Below are 17,043 nucleotides of genomic sequence, written 5' to 3' on the forward strand. Positions count from 1 at the left end.
CTGTGAATTGTGGATTAAAAGAGAGATGCTATGAGCTAAGCAAAGAGTCATCATCGCCTTCTTCTAAGTCTCTCTTTGCAGATAGTGAGCACAAAGAGAACGTGGTGTAATAGAGGGTGGAAGAAGAACCCTTACCATTTGGATGTGAGGTCCTATTTATAGCCAAGCTCGTTTGGAGTGGAGACTCATCGTACGACCACGTGTTGAGGTCGGGTTGAATGATCTTTGTTGATGCAAAACTCACCTCAACATTACCTCCATACAAATTAAGCCTATGGTTTTCATTATTAAACACTTGTGTAGCTCATAAGTCACTACATGCGCAAGCATCACTATGCCACAACTCGCAAGCCGCAACACGCACTGAGCTCCTCCATTAAGACGCGGAGCAAAATGTTGCCCTCACGCAAACTTGCCATCATATTCTAAAACCTCTTAAAACCAGAAGGCAAATATAAGCTTATTGCTCTCGCATAAACCCGAAACAAAGTATACATACATGCAAAAAGGTACATGTGGGAAGCACTGCGTCGAAAATACTGTTAATCTTCACCTTCGAGCACTCCGAATAAGTCCAGAACTCCACCTAATTGCTTACATGCCTAGGAGTGACACTGGACTGGGGGACTTGTGGAGGTAGGGTCCTAGACCCCATGTAGGACCTTTACTTATTGTATTATGTGTTGTATTTATTAAATTATTATTGTCTACTAACGAATGCCCAATGGCTCGGGGGGGGGGGGGGGGGATTGTAGAGGTAACCCCTAATCGGGCATGACCCACTAAGGTTAGGGTTTCGTGATGGTGGCCATTGTCACACCCCGACCAAAGGCGGAGGCACATGCCGAGGTGTAACGATTGCCCATAAGCACATGACTCTATTAAAGCGACAATATTTAATAAACTCATTTCATTTCACAACATCGAAAATGTCACATAACAATATTCATAACAAGTCATAAAAAAATATAACAAAATATAGCAAATCAAATATTGTTCATTTTTGATAATATCCTAATGGTATTTGTGACGTTTTCTTCAAGCATCCAAAATCAACCAAGATGTAAACCTCTAACATTTCATAAAATAAAGTTTGTCAACACAAAGGTTGGTGAGAAATTCATAAGTTTAAACGTATAGATATATTGTAAGAAAAGATCCACAAAACTAGTATACGAAACAATAAATAAAAGCCATAATTTGGATAAAATCTCCAATAGAATTACGTTAGCGACACATAACTATAAGGGGATACCAAATAGTCTAGGATTTAATAGATTATCGTTAATTGCATTACGTTAACGACACCTTGCTACAAGGGGATGCCAAGTAGTCTAGGATTTATAGATTCAAGCAACCGAAATCGATAAACACATAGTCATATAAGCATAGAACACCAAATCGAGAAAGTATTTAAATAAAGAATATAATAATGTTTGTGGTTTAAGACCCAAGTATAAAAAATTTAGTTTAAATAAGATGAAATGTCACCTCCAAAATAAAAGATAGAAAAGGGGGTATGAAAGTACACACGTTCAAGTATAAAACTTGAAAAGTTGATAATTTGGAGATTTGCCGGAACGACGGGTTTAACGTATGAAGCCTAAATAAAAGGAAATCTTGGATTTAGAAAGGTTGTCTTGAAGATCTTTAAATAAAATAATTGTTGCAAAAAGTAAACAATTAAAGTTAAAGGTTTAAAATGTAACTATTTAAGAATTTATAATAATAACCCCTTAAAAATGTAAGTTTGCTCGAAACCGGGTTAAAGTATCTAACCTTAATATTTACTTAACCAATGTTAAGTAATAAGGTGGGAAAAATTCTAAAATGCAAGTTCCATTGGGCTAAAGATACTAAAACGGGTCTTTAACGAGTGTTCGGGTCTTGACAAATGGTCAAACCCAAAGTCAACTTTCCAAAATATTAATTGTTATGAGATAACTCAATAAAACTTTATATGTCTTAACCAAGTATGTAGATCTATTGGTTTAAACTAACAACATACGTTAAGCGAGTATTCGGTTTTGTCGGTCCAAACTATGTTATGAGATCAAGTCGGATCCAACATTTCCAAGTACTTAAGAAAATAATTAAAATCAGTTTGTAAACTGTTTTTAAAGAAATATACAAGTCTTGATAGCTAAAAACACACTTGTGTGTCTTAAGTGAGTAAAAATCGGATCGGTTCGGTTTCCATCTCACAACAAGTTCATAGATGGATTCCACATACCCATATATCATAGATCTTGTATAATAATGTACAAATGGAAATATTTAAGTTCTACAATTAAAAAGTCAACAACAAGTCTTTTTAACAAAAGTTTGGTTTGGTTCGGTTTCCATCTCACAATGAGTTCATAGATGGTCTCCACATACCCATGACTTGTAATGTGACTAACAAACTAAAATGAGCAGAAGTTAAATATAAATAATATGTGCAAGCAAGTTATGTGAGTGTATATATATCAAGAACACGAAGTCCTCCATGAAGCCTTGCCTTACGAGGTCCAAAACTTAACCAACCAGAGTCGGAGAAGTAACTACCAAAGGTAACAAGGGGTGTGTATTATATATATGTTATACCACCATAAACAAGTATTAATAAGGTTAGATAAACAATAAAATGAAAGATTAAACTCAGTTTGACTTTTAGGAGTCAAACACTCAAGAACAACTAATAAACAACATTTGAATCTTTGATGTTTTGAGACAGAAATGAGAGATGTAGCAGGGAATTATGGATGAGAATAGTGGTGTATATATAGGGGACGGGGTTGGGTCAAAGATGGGTATTTATATCAAGAGTTTGCATGAGAAAAGGGTCGAAAACAAACACAACACAACAAAATACGCAGCTGTTGCAGACACTGTGGTCGCGCCACGGGATGAGATAGGGTGTCCCCCATCGCGTAGCGCGATGGGGTTGACCACCAGCTTTTCCAAAGTTTGAAAATTGACGGTTTTAGTCCCCGGAGTTCGTTTTAGGTGATTTTAACGCGTTTTAAAGACCGAAAGGGATGTTTTCAAGACCCAACAAGTGTGAAACAATATTGTAACATAAAATCCATCATTTTGATTATTCCCAAAGTGTCGGTTTACAAGACGGGTCGGTTTACATAATAAAAGTTTACAAAACGACTACTATTCGAGACCCGAAATTGACGAATGTCACAGTATCTACTACTTTAGAAAATTTCTTTCCGAAATTAAGACGAAGACGATGATGCAAACAAATGTGGATACTTATCTTTCATAATGTCTTCTCGTTCCCAAGTAAGTTCCGCGCCACGCCGTGATTCCCATCGAACTTTGACTAACCGAATACGACTACGTTTGGTTTTCTTCTCGTTGCGATCCATGATCTCAACGGGTCGTTCAACCATGATCATCGACTCATCGACATGTACTTCGTCGAGAGGTATATAGAGATTTCCCTCGGCTAGGAACCTTTTGAGATTCGAAACATGAAATGTAGGATGAACACCGGCAAGTTCTTGCGGTAATTCGAGTCGATAAGCTACCTTCCCAACATGCTCAAGAATTTTGAAATGACCAACGAAACGAGGAGCTAGCTTACCCTTCTTTCCGAAACGGACTACCCCCTTCCAAGGAGATATTTTAGAAGGACAAGATCGTCAACATTAAATTCGATAGGTTTGCGCCGTTTTTCGGCGTAACTCTTTTGACGACTTCTAGCGGCTAAGAGGTTCTTACGGATTTGATCGTCACATTGGTAGCTTCTTGGACCATTTCAGGTCCCGTGATTTGAGCTTCACCAATTTTGTTCCAACTAATCGGAGATCGACATTTACGGCCGTAAAGAGCTTGAAAATGAGCCATATCAATGCTAGAATGGTAGCTATTGTTATAGGAAAACTCAATGAACGGAATGTGAGAATCCCAATTCCCACCGAAATCAAGAACACACGCTCGTAGCATATCCTCGAGTGTTTGGATCGTACGTTCGGATTGACCGTCCATTTGAGGATGATAAGCGGTGCTAAGATCGAGACGAGTTCCCAAGGCTTCTTGAAGAGATCGCCAAAAATGATAGGTAAAACGAGCATCGTGATCTGAAATGATAGTTAATGGTAAACCGTGTCGGCACACTATCTCCCGAACATAGATTTGAGCAAGCTGCTCGACAAAATACTTTTCACGGATCGGAATGAAATGAGCAGATTTGGTCAAACGATCGATGATCACCCAAATGCTATCATTGCCTTTTTTGGTGTTGGGTAATTTGGTGATAAAGTCCATAGTAATGTCTTCCCATTTCCAAACGGGAATCGGTGGTTGCTTGAGTAGACCAAAAGGTCTTTGAGGTTCGGCTTTGACTTTTGAGCAAGTAAGACATTTAGATACAAACAACGCTACGTCCTTTTTCATACCCGGCCATCAAAAGGTAGCAAGAAGATCGAAATACATCATATCCGCACCGAGATGAACGGAATACCGCGAATTGTGAGCTTCGTCGAGTATACAAGTACGAAGATCATCGCGATCAGGAACCCACAAACGATTGAGAAAGTACAAAAGGCCATCGGGTTTGGTTTCGAGTTGAAGTTCGGCTCCACATGACATTTCATCGTACATGTTACATTCTTCAATGGAAGCACGTTGAGCTTGGAAGATACAAATTTGAAGATCGGTTTAAACAACAACGTTTAAGAGTAGAACGGATTTGACATTAACCTTTCGACTTAGAGCGTAGGCTACAACATTCGCTTTACCGGGATGGTAGCGAATCTCACAGTCGTAATCACTAAGTAATTCGGCCCATCATCGTTGTCTCATGTTGAGATCGTTTTGGTCAAAATATGTTGAAGGCTTTTATGATCGGTAAAAATCACACATTTCATACCATAAAGGTAATGTCTCCAGATTTTGAGAGCGAAAACGACGGCACCAAGTTCGAGATCATGAGTCGTATAGTTCTTCTCGTTGACTTTTAGTTGCCTTGATGCATAAGCGATGACTTGACCTCGTTGCATGAGAACAAATCTAAGCCCTTGATGAGAGGCATCGTAAAATACAACGAAATCATCGTTTCCATCGGGAAGGGTTAGAATAGGAGCATTGCAAAGCATGTCCTTGAGAGTACAAAAAGCTTCTTCTTGCTTCGAACCCCAATCGAATGGTTTCCCTTTATGGGTGAGTGAGGTAAGAGACAAAGAGATCTTAGAAAAATTTCGAATGGAACGCCGATAATATTCGGCCAAACCGAGGAAGGATCGAATTTCCGTGGGAGTCGTTGGAGTTTTCCAATTCTTAACGGCCTCAATTTTAACGGGATCAACATGAATACCTTTGTCGTTTACGATGTGTCCTAAAAATTGAACTTCCTCTAGCCAAAATTCACATTTAGAGAACTTGGCATAAAGTTGTTCGTTTCTAAGGAGCTCGAGAATGGAACGCAAATGATGTTCATGTTCGGATTTGGATTTAGAGAAGATAAGGATGTCATCAATAAAGACAATAACGAATTTATCAAGGAATGGTTTGCAAATGCGGGTGCATTTTTTAACCCGAAGGGCATAACCAAAAATTCGAAATGTCCATATCGAGTACGAAAAGCGGTTTTAAGAATATCTTCTTCGCGAACACGCAATTGATGATAACCCGATCGAAGATCGATTTTGGAGAAGCAAGTTGCGCCTTGAAGTTGGTCGAATAGGTCGTCGATACGTGGCAAGGGATATCGTTTTTTGATGGTGAGTTTGTTAAGTTCTCGGTAATCGATACACATACAATACGAACCATCCTTCTTTTTAACAAATAAGACGGGAGCACCCCAAGGAGAAGAGCTAGGACGAATGAAACCTTTATCGGAAAGTTCTTCGAGTTGGTTCGATAATTCTTGCATTTCCGACGGGGCTAAACGATAAGGAGCCTTGGCCATGGGCATCGCGCCGGGCACAAGATCGATTCAGAATTCCATCGGATGAACGGGTGGAAGACTGGTAACATTGTTGGGAAAGACATCGAGGAAATCACGAACAATGGAAATATCTTGGATTTTCCTTTCCTTTTTGTATTTTGTCACCGAGAGAGCTAGAAACGGAACATACTTTTGGCGTAAGTACTTTTGCGATTAAGATCACGACATGAGATTAAATCTTCTAGAAGTAGCGTTTCCAAAGACTAAGAATTTTACCGTTGACTAGCGGAATGCGAATGAATTTATCGAAACAAACGACTTCGGCACGGTGCAAAGATAACCAATCCATGCCTACTATGACATCGAAACTTCCCATTTGCATCAGAATGAGATCGATGGAGAATTTATGATTAGCAAGGATGAGATTACAATCGCGGACGACAGAGCTGATGGTAATGGAATTGCCATTTGCGACTTCACTGGAAAATGGTCGGGAAAGCTTGGTTCGAGGCATCACAAGTTTCGACTCAAATTTCAAAGAAATAAAACTTTTATCGGCACCAGTATCAAATAAAATAGAAGCCAAATGATGGTTCACCAAAAACATACCGTTCACGACATCGTTTTCCACTTGAGCTTGATTCGCGTTCATCATGAAAGCTCTCCTTTGATTGCCATGGTTGACTTGAGGTGCTTGTTGTGGAGGTGGAGGTGGTGCTTGGATTTCTTGGATGGGTTGGATGAGTGGTGCATTGAGTTGGGGAATTTGGGGTTGGTAGGTTTGGACTTGATAGCTTGGGTTTGGTAGTAAGGAATGATCACGGTTTGAGCTTGGTTGGCAAAGCTTAAACGAGGGAAATTGTTGTGAAAATGGCTGGGATCGCCACAATTGAAGCAAGATCGGGATTGTTGGGGTTGGTTTGGTGGGTAGGGTGCATAGCGGTTTTGGGCATTTTGGGGAAAATTTCTCGGTTGGTTTGGTTGGTTAGGTTGGTTGGGCTGGGTTCGTTGGGCGGATCGGCAAGTGGTGTTGAGATGACCAAGTCGGTTACAAATGGTACAATGGCGACAAGGCATGTTTGGTGGGTGGTGAACTTGGCAAGTGTTGCATAGCGGGAAAGTACCGTTATAGGGTCTTCAGTTTTGGGGAGCTTGGGTTTGTTGTTGAGGTTGGGGTTGGGTGACGGGAAAGTTTCGGTAATTAGTCTTGGGTTTCTTGTTGTTGTTGGCACATGATGAGTTGAAGTAGTCTATGGCTTGTGATGCGGGTTCAACCTTGGCTTGAGATGCGGGCTCGGGCTTGGATTTCTCACTCGGTTTCTTGAGGGTTAGAGTACCCGCCTTCACATGGTTTTCCGATAGCGCACCGGCTAAAGTGATGGCGTCCTCAAGGTTCACGGGCTTGCTACTCATGAAAGAGTCCTAGATTTGCATAGGTAAACCCCCAATGTATTTATCAATTTCACGTTCGGTTGGGGTAACCAAATGAGGAACAAGGATGCTCAACTCATGGAAGCGGAGTGGGTAAGCGGTGTTATCACCACTTTCTTGCTTTAGATTCCAAAATTCTTCCTGAGGCTTTTGGAGCTCGTGTTTGGGACATAATTTCTTCATCATAAGTTCCTTGAGATCGGCCCATGGAAGAGCCATAGCCGTATCCGAACCTTGGAGGTGCATAACACTACCCCACCATGTTAGAGCGGTTTGTCTAAACATGTTTGACGCGAAATTTATCTTTTTAGCGTCGGGGCATTCACTGTGTCGGAAGACACCCTCGGTCGATTTTAACCATTCTAACAAGGTAGTCACACAATTGGTTCCAAGGAACTCAGACGGGTTGGCACTAGTAAATTGTTTATACAAGTAAGATGCGGGTTTGGGTTCAACGGGTGCAACAACGGGTGCGGGTTGGTTAGCTTGGATTTGGGTCACAAGTTCGGGAATCACAGCGGCCATTTGCTTGACGATAAATGCGGCCATACGTCGGTTGGTGTTCTTGCGCGATCTTAGTGGAGACATGCTAAAATATTATAAATAAAATGGGATAAGTTTTTGGGTAAAAAAAATGAATATGAAGGTGTATAAAAATAAGATAAGATGAAGTTTAAATTATTGTTTGTGAATCCAAGAGTTAGTAAGGAGGAGGTGTAAGTGTTAGATAAAAAATGTAAATCTTTGTATATAAACAACCAAACCGAAAACAATCGTAAATGGTTTTTGAGAGGTTAAAGCTTGAAAATTTGAGATTTTGAGATTTATAGAGTCGGAAAATCGTGCATGTACCACCATGACTTGATATTCCAACACTTAAAAGTTTATAAAACACCACGTTGGAGTCTAAACATGTGTACATACCACCACAACTTTTTCATATTTTCAACTCAAATAACGATAATAACACAATAAATCGAGATACAACGTCATGTCAAAACACTAGTCCATACCACCGTAGTTCTATTGTTTTGACACCGAAAATAAGGATGGCGACCGGAACGCTCGCATTCGACTACTTAAAGTATTGACATTTATAACACGATTTGTGGCCTAGAAAACGAGCATTATAACTCAACCATCCCAGGTAAGTAAATCACCTTCGATTCTTGGAATCTTTTTGTTAAATGGTCATTTTATAACGTCTCGTTTTCTATGATGGCTACAAACCCGAAATAAGCGCAACCTTTAAAGGATTTGAAACAACGGGATCCAAGTTAATCTTGTAATCCAGAAAACACAATAAAAATCTATTTTTTGCGATTTAAGGTAAGGAAACCTTGGAAATACTATGAAAGTGTGCGTATGTGAACATTTATGATATTGGTGAATTTTAAACAAGTTTATAAATAACATGAAATATGAACAAACAATTATAGAGTAAAAACGTATAAGCACACGTATAGGACCCTAAGCATAACAATTCTAGGTCGTTATGTCTAACCACCTATCTTATTGTCATGGCTTTGATACCAATCTGTCACACCCCGACCAAAGGCGGCGGAACATGCCGAGGTGTAACGATTGCCCATAAGCACATGAAACTATTAAAGCGACATTATTTAATAAACTCATTTCATTTCACAACATCAAAAATGTCACATAACAATATTCATAATAAGTCATAACAAAATATAGAAAATCAAATATTATTCATTTTTGCTAATATCCTAATGGTATTTGTGACGTTTTCTTCAAGCATCCAAAATCAACCAAGATGTAAACCTGTAACATTTCATAAAATAAAGTTTTTCAACACAAAGGTTGGTGAGCAATTCATAAGTTTGAACGTATAGATATATAGTAAGAAATATCCACAAAACTAGTATACGAAACAATAAATAAAAGCCATAATTTGGATAAAATCGCTAATAGAATTACGTTAGCGACACCTAACTATAAGGGAATACCAAATAGTCTAGGATTTAATAGATTATCGTTAATTGCATTACGTTAACGACACCTTGCTACAGGGGGATTCCAAGTAGTCTAGGATTTATAGATTCAACCAACCGAAAGCGATAAACACATAGCCATATAAGCATAAAACACCAAATCGAGAAAGTATTTAAGCAAGTATACAATAACGTTTGTGGTTTAAGACCCAAGCATAAAATATTTAGTTTAAATAAGATGAAATGTCACCCCCAAAATAAAAGATAGAAAACGGGGTATGAAAGTACTAACGTTCAAGTATAAAACTTGAAAAGTTGATAATTTGGAGATTTGTCGGAACGACGGGTTTAACGTATGAAGCCTAAATAAAAGGAAATCTTGGATTTAGAAAGGTTGTCTTGAAGATTTTTAAATAAAATAATTGTTGCAAAAAGTAAACAATTAAAGTTAAAGGTTTAAAATGCAACTATTTAAGAATTTATAATAATAACCCTTAAAAATGTAAGTTTGCTCGAAACCGGGTTAAAGTATCTAACCTTAATATTTACTTAACCAATGTTAAGTAATAAGGTGGGAAAAATTCTAAAATGCAAGTTCCATTGGGCTAAAGATACTAAAACGGGTCTTTAACGAGTGTTCGGGTTGTTGGTTCGGGTATTGACAAATGGTCAAACCCAAAGTCAACTTTCCAAAATATTAATTGTTATGAGATAACTCATTAAAACTTTATAAGACTTAACCAAGTATGTAGATCTATTGTTTTAAACTAACAACATACGTTAAGCGAGTATTCGGTTTTGTCGGTCCAAACTATGTTATGAGATCAAGTCGGATCCAACATTTCCAAGTACTTAAGAAAATAATTAAAATCAGTTTGTAAACTGTTTTTAAAGAAATATACAAGTCTTGATAGCTAAAAACACACTTATGTGTCTTAAGTGAGTAAAAATCGGATCGGTTCGGTTTCCATCTCACAACAAGTTCATAGATGGATTCCACATACCCATATATCATAGATCTTGTATAATAATGTACAAATGGAAATATTTAAGTTCTACAATTAAAAAGTCAACAACAAGTCTTTTTAACAAAAGTTTGGTTTGGTTCGGTTTCCATCTCACAATGAGTTCATAGATGGTCTCCACATACCCATGACTTGTAATGTGACTAACAAACTAAAATGAGCAGAAGTTTAACATAAATAATATGTGCAAGCAAGTTATGTGTGTGTATATATATCAAGAACACGAAATCCTCCATGAAGCCTTGCCTTACGAGGTCCGAAACTTAACCAACCGGAGTCGGAGAAGTAACTACCAAAGGTAACAAGGGGTGTGTATTATATAAATGTTATACCACCATAAAAAAGTATTAATAAGGTTAGATAAACAAATTAAAATGAAAGATTAAACTCAGTTTGACTTTTAGGAGTCAAACACTCAAGAACAACTAATAAACAACCTTTGAATCTTTGATGTTTTGAGATAGAAATGAGAGATGTAGCAGGGAATTATGGATGAAAATAGTGGTGTATATACAGGGGAAGGGGTTGGGTCAAAGATGGGTGTTTATATCAAGAGTTTGCATGAAAAAGTTTGTTAAAAGCGAATACAAAACAACAAAATACGCAGCTGCTGTAGACACTGTGGTCGCGCCACGCGATGAGATAGGGTGTCCCCCATCACGTAGCGCGATGGGATTGACCACCAGCTTTTCCAAAGTTTGAAAATTGACAGTTTTAGTCCCCGGAGTTCGTTTTAGGTGATTTTAACGCGTTTTAAAAACCGAAAGGGATGTTTTCAAGACCCAACAAGTGTGAAACAATATTGTAACATAAAATCCATCATATTGATGATTTCCGAAGTGTCGGTTTACAAAACTTGTCGGTTTACATAATAAAATTTTACAAAACGACTACTATTCGAGACCCGAAATTGACGAATGTCACAGCCATGAGGTTCCTTATATAAGGGGTCTTCATCTCTTATTTGAAGGGACTCTTGGCCTCCGCCATAATTTTTGTGTCTGTGAATAAGAGGAAACTCTAGGCAGTCATCTCCACTCCCCCAATCTTCCATGGTAGATATGGAGAAACCATGAGAAGAAAATTGAGGTTTGACTTCATTCATCTTGAAGACCGGAGAACATTCGTTTAACCTGACACGAGTTCATTCCATATCTCTTCACTGCCTTTAGCCAATTCCATAGTAATAATACCATTTGTTGCGGAGTTGGACAATGATGTCCTAAAAGTCTCCTTTGAATCCGGTAAAGTACCAAGAAGCCATAAACCTTGTATCTCGTCTTCAAACTTAATAATCATACTTGCAAGCTGATTAATAACACCATGAAGAACATTTAAATAATCAGTAACATGAGTTATATCATGGTATTTTAAGTTTATCAACCGTTTAATCAAAACAACTTATTGTTCCTGGTCTTCTGAGCATACAACTCTTCAAGCTTGGTCCATAGAGTTCGAGCACGAGTCTCCCCGCTAATATAGTTCTAATATTATCATCAACCCACTAGCGAATATATCCACATGCCTTTGTATGCAAATGTACTGTAACATTTCGGGTTTTTATTTTTTTATATTCTTGTAATTATACCTGACCCGTTTAAGGGTTCGGGTCACTCATTTAATAAAACCGACGTATTTATTGAGTATTTTTGTTGTTTTAGTAGTTTTAATGCCTAAACTTACAAGAACTTGCAACTTTCACCCAAACTCAAACTTTAATCCATTCTCGTTTCCATCTATACACCCCAGGGACCAAATTGCAAATTATATTCAAAATATCTCACTCTTCTCTTCTCCACATTCCTGCAGACGCCATACCCCCTTTCAACTTCGGACTCGTTAAACGCGTAATTGATCATCCCATATCAATCCTTACCTTAATACGATCTTACCGACACCCTTAACATGGTAAATTATGAACATTTGACAACTAATTCGTTGAGAATGAACCGCGGCCGCCATTGACTCAATACACTATATAAACTCGTTTATATCTCAATTAATCGTACACACACGTTCCTCAAACCATCGCTAATCAAAACCCTAACCTAATTACAACACACTAGTTCGGTTAATATCAGATTTGAGATCAACTTTGAGCCGCAAACCCTAGTTCATTGATATCCCTTAACCCATCATCATATACGGTAATAAAACATTCCTTGGTATTCGGTTTTAATCTATAAACTAAACCCCTAACTCAATTTAAATCAATTACGAACGAATTAAACAAACCCATATTAAGGGTTCATATGTGATTTTGGGGGTTTCTTTGGCTTGTCTGTATTTACATTATTGATATTGTTCCTTTCACAAGTTGTAGCACCAGCCCAATGGTTGGTGCATGTTTGGTTAAACCACTAAGACCGGCCAGGCGCGGGTTCGAGCCGTCCTGGACGCGGTTTTAAATTTTTTATTTTTTAACACCTTTAAACAATTGTCTTTTATATAAATATTTGTGTATAACATTAATAAACGAAAATTTGTTAAACCGAGTCTCTAGTCTTGTTGTTTTTCCCGTATTTGAACCTTAATTTTTCTCCATAAAAGCCTATATATATATGTATGTATATATATATATGAATATATGTGTGATGACAACTCGCTTAATAAATTTTTATTCATTATAAAGACTCGTTTTCGTCTTAGCTTTTTTTTTACAACTTCTATATCATTTTATAAAATACCTATTTTTATAAAGGAAGCAAACATAAATAATAATAGTAATAATAATAACAATAACATTTATAAATATAATAATAACCTTTATATTTAACGATAATGTAACTTTCAATATTTTTAACCAAATCGAAACCCGCCATAAATCTCAATATTTCGTTATGACTATATTTAACTCACTCTATCGTTAATAACTAGGAATATTTGTCGGTGAACCTTGAGGAGCTTGATCGTTTTCCATCCTAGTTTTTCTTTTACTATCTCGTCCTCGTTTATCCTACTCATTAAAGGTAAGTAAATTCACATTCCCCTTTATACCGCTTTACAGTTTTGGGGGCGTTATACGTTCAAAATCAATTTATTGTTTTCACTACAATTCCGTTATATGCATAATTGTAATTGCTCGATTAGTTGTTACGTGCGAATATGACTGTGTTTATTTTATGTTGGCTGGTACCTCATCCTCATCCTCATTAGCATGATCATACGCTGTTGAAGTAAACCGTTATCAATGCGATTCAATTGAAAAGACAACTTTTATTTATTGTTTACTAGTTGTGGTAATTTACGATTATTGCATGGAATTGTCCTTTTATTATTATATATACTCAAAAACTGTGGTTTACTTGCTCAACTTTATGTTGACAAAAATATATATATATTAACGCATGACGCATGTAGCTTTATCGAATGAATCAAGTATTGAAAGTTAGATGAGACCTTAGGTTGATTTGATGAATGAAGAATACTTTTGTTTTAAATTATTTATGCTTTGAATTATTGATTTGTAACGGTATTTTGGAGACAATGTATGTGCTTTTGGAATAATTTGAATTACAAGCAGAATTGGGCTAAAGATTTTGATTCTTGATAAACAAGGTATTCTGACCAATATAACCACGAATGTAGTGTATAAAGAAATTTTTTCTTATTTGTGAAGTATTTGCATAACGTCTCTTTTGTAGTTCCTGTAATTTTAATTTAAGTTGTAATATATATCTATATATAATGCATGAGTGAAGTACCTCTAAAATAATATAAACCATATAAGAGCATTCACAACAGCTCCACTAAAATACCACGAGAGAGATCTCTAAATTTTTTATAGGGTTGTAAGAGGTTATGAGTGGAGGGAAAATAAAATTTTTAAGAGATGAATAAATTTGAAGAAACACGATTTATGGTGTAATTATAAAGATAGATGAGCTATCGGAATTGCTCTAAAGTAAATATTTGTTAGGGTTTCTAACGGGTAAAAAAATACACCAACACTTAATTGTAAAAGCTGTATATTATTACCACCACCTTTTTATAATGCAAATGCAAGATACATCATCAAAAACAAAAATAAAAACAACCCCAAGACAAGTACCAACAAACGTCGTATGTCACGATGAGATTCAACTATTCAAGCAGTAGCCTTGGTTGCCTTAATATCCTCACCACCAGAGGTGGTCCCTTGCTCCATAATATCAATAACCTTGGAGTGCTTCTTGACCTGAGCCAACTTAGGCACCATGATCTTCAACACGCCGTCTTCTAGGTGCGCCATTACCTTCTCCATATCCGCGTTCGCCGGAAGCCTAAACTGCCTCCAGAACTTGCCACTGGTCCTCTCCGCCCGGTGCCACCTGTCACCCTCTCTCCGCTGACTCGCAACAGGCGGTTGTCTTCGACCTCTATCTTAATGTCATCTCTCTTCATCCCGGGGACGTCCAGGGAGATCACGTGATGGCCCGATGTCTCCTTCGCGTGCCAGGTTGATAGTGTCGAGGTCTTTAGAAGCGATGTTGTTGAGTGGGTTTTGTTCAGGGATCTTGAATGGGTCTTCAGTCATCATGTCCCATAGAGGTGGTCTGTTAATGTAAGGGATCAGAGCCTCTGTTTTTGTGGGAATTAAGCCGATGATCGTCATCAACGCCATTGCTGTTAAAACGAAGAGAATGCTCGTCTTTATCGCCATTTTTGGTTGTTTGAATGTGTGTATGTGAGTAAATATTTGTTATCTATCGATTTCAGCTTCTGGGTTGGTAAAAGGATTGTTGGGCTTATATAGATAGAGATAGTGTTGGGGATTTCTGGAGTATTCTTTTATTTTATAAGGAAGGATCGGTGAGTTTCGAGAGACTGCAGGAAGACGCGATCTGGAAGCTTCCAAGGTACACACAAGTTCTACATCGTAAAAGCCACAAAATACAAGAATCCATGGCTATATTACTAAACATAGTTTTATATAAAATCTATATAACCGAATGTAAAAAATAATTGCTGTCTAAAGATTATATCTTAAGTTCTTAAACAAATGCGTGGTGTTATGGTTTATGCATAATTTAGAAGTTAGAGTTGTAAAATCTTCAATTTGAATGATTATCCGATCTAATTAGACGTTAAAAAAATATTAGTGTCCAATACGGGAAGGCTTTCTCTCAGGAATGTATTCTTGATTTTTTAATGAATCCTAAATATTACCATCCTCCATTCCATAATGGAGAAGTATGTTTATAAGAAACAGTATATTGATAAAAAAATTTCCAAAATCAAAAGAGCGATTGGGTTGAAAAAAGTAAAGGATTTCTAATCATCGTGTTATCCTATAATGAAAACAAAGAAAAAAGATAGGATAGAGAATCTGTTGAGAAGTTTATCTGTATCCGACCTTTGGAGTCCAAAAGTAATCTATACTACTATAAGAAGTATGGAAATTAAATCGAGTGCTCGTTTTTGTTAATTTTCCATAACCCTCACAACTCCTGAAGTTCTCAACCTTAAATCGTTATTTAATTTAAAAGCTATTTTACAAGGACCTGGACCTGAACCTGAAGACCTCGACGGTTAACTGGGTTGTTAACTTGTTATGTATTTGGACTTGGCTTTAACAATTGGGCTGGTATATATTTATCAAGGCCTATGGATTCATGTGGGCCTTGAGGCTAAATCATCTAGTGTAAACCAAAGATACCCAATGAACATGTTTAGTTAGGGAAAAATTATTTAAACAGATATTTTCAACAAGTAGTTTTCTTTCTTTTACTTTTTTTACTTCAATATAATGGTATTTTAGTCTAAAAGACCATAGACATTTTGGAAATTTAATCAATAAGAAGTCACTACATATGCTAAGTAGGCTAAGGAGCCTAAACCTTGGCCGATCTTTTTTTGTGCTGAAAATCATATATAAATGATGGGACCGGTAACCGGTTTCAAACCAACCAGGAAAGTTTAGCCTACGAATGTATTTCCTTAATTGACTCTTATAGGCTAAGAAAAAACACGTTGGTAATCCAACTTCTCTTTTAGTGGTGCATCAAATCACCAATGACTTTTTTATACTATAGGTTCAAATATTTTCAGTGATTAAATTTCTCAAATTCCAACGCTAAAATTTTCGGGTTGGGTCATGTCAAATCTTTAACAACCAAACATTAAAATTTTCATTTCATTAGTTCTAAAATTCAAGTTTTTACAAAACTGAATCACATATTCAAAATTTATATACACAAAATTACATATATGTTGAGATTCAAGTTTTAACAAAACGAAACTATTAAAGTGCACGTTGTGTGCCCTTCGAATGTTATTAAACAAGAGCAATTAGGACCCGAATATGCATTATGTAAGAAAAAGAATACAATGAATAATAGAAGTAAACTTGCTTTAATTAGAAAACCCATCCTACACACATTCATAGTTTGAAGTTTTGAACCTTGTTAGCACTTTGGTCACTAAGGGGTTGTTTGACAAGTGCTGAACCAATAAGAGGTCTAAATGATTAAGAGAGTCCGAGCCAGTAAGTATTGTTTGGCTAGACATCTGAATGAATGTGTAGAATGACTATTTTACCCCTTAACTATTTTGTGCTGAATGAAATATATATGTTTAGTCAGAGCTCTTAACAACATATTTTAGAAAATTTTGACATGACTCGTTTGTATAAAGGGTAATCCTTACAAAGAACAAAACTTGACCAAATAAACATAACACCATTTATGATATATATATATATATATATATATATATATATATAAAACTAGTTTTTTCAACCCGCGTGTTGCACAGGCAGTTTAGACTT

The 17,043-nt window shown here is 36.8% G+C and overlaps 1 pseudogene; it reads right to left on the reverse strand.

Annotated features, from left to right (window-relative positions):
- Positions 1-14,317: 14,317 nt before the first annotated feature.
- Positions 14,318-14,942, reverse strand: LOC143583638 (22.7 kDa class IV heat shock protein-like; annotated as a pseudogene).
- Positions 14,943-17,043: the final 2,101 nt, after the last annotated feature.

This window comes from Bidens hawaiensis, unplaced genomic scaffold (genome assembly GCF_021521415.1).
Source record: "Bidens hawaiensis isolate Kalapana, Puna unplaced genomic scaffold, B.hawaiensis_p1.1 tig00032475_1, whole genome shotgun sequence".
NCBI classification, from domain to species: Eukaryota; Viridiplantae; Streptophyta; class Magnoliopsida; order Asterales; family Asteraceae; genus Bidens; species Bidens hawaiensis.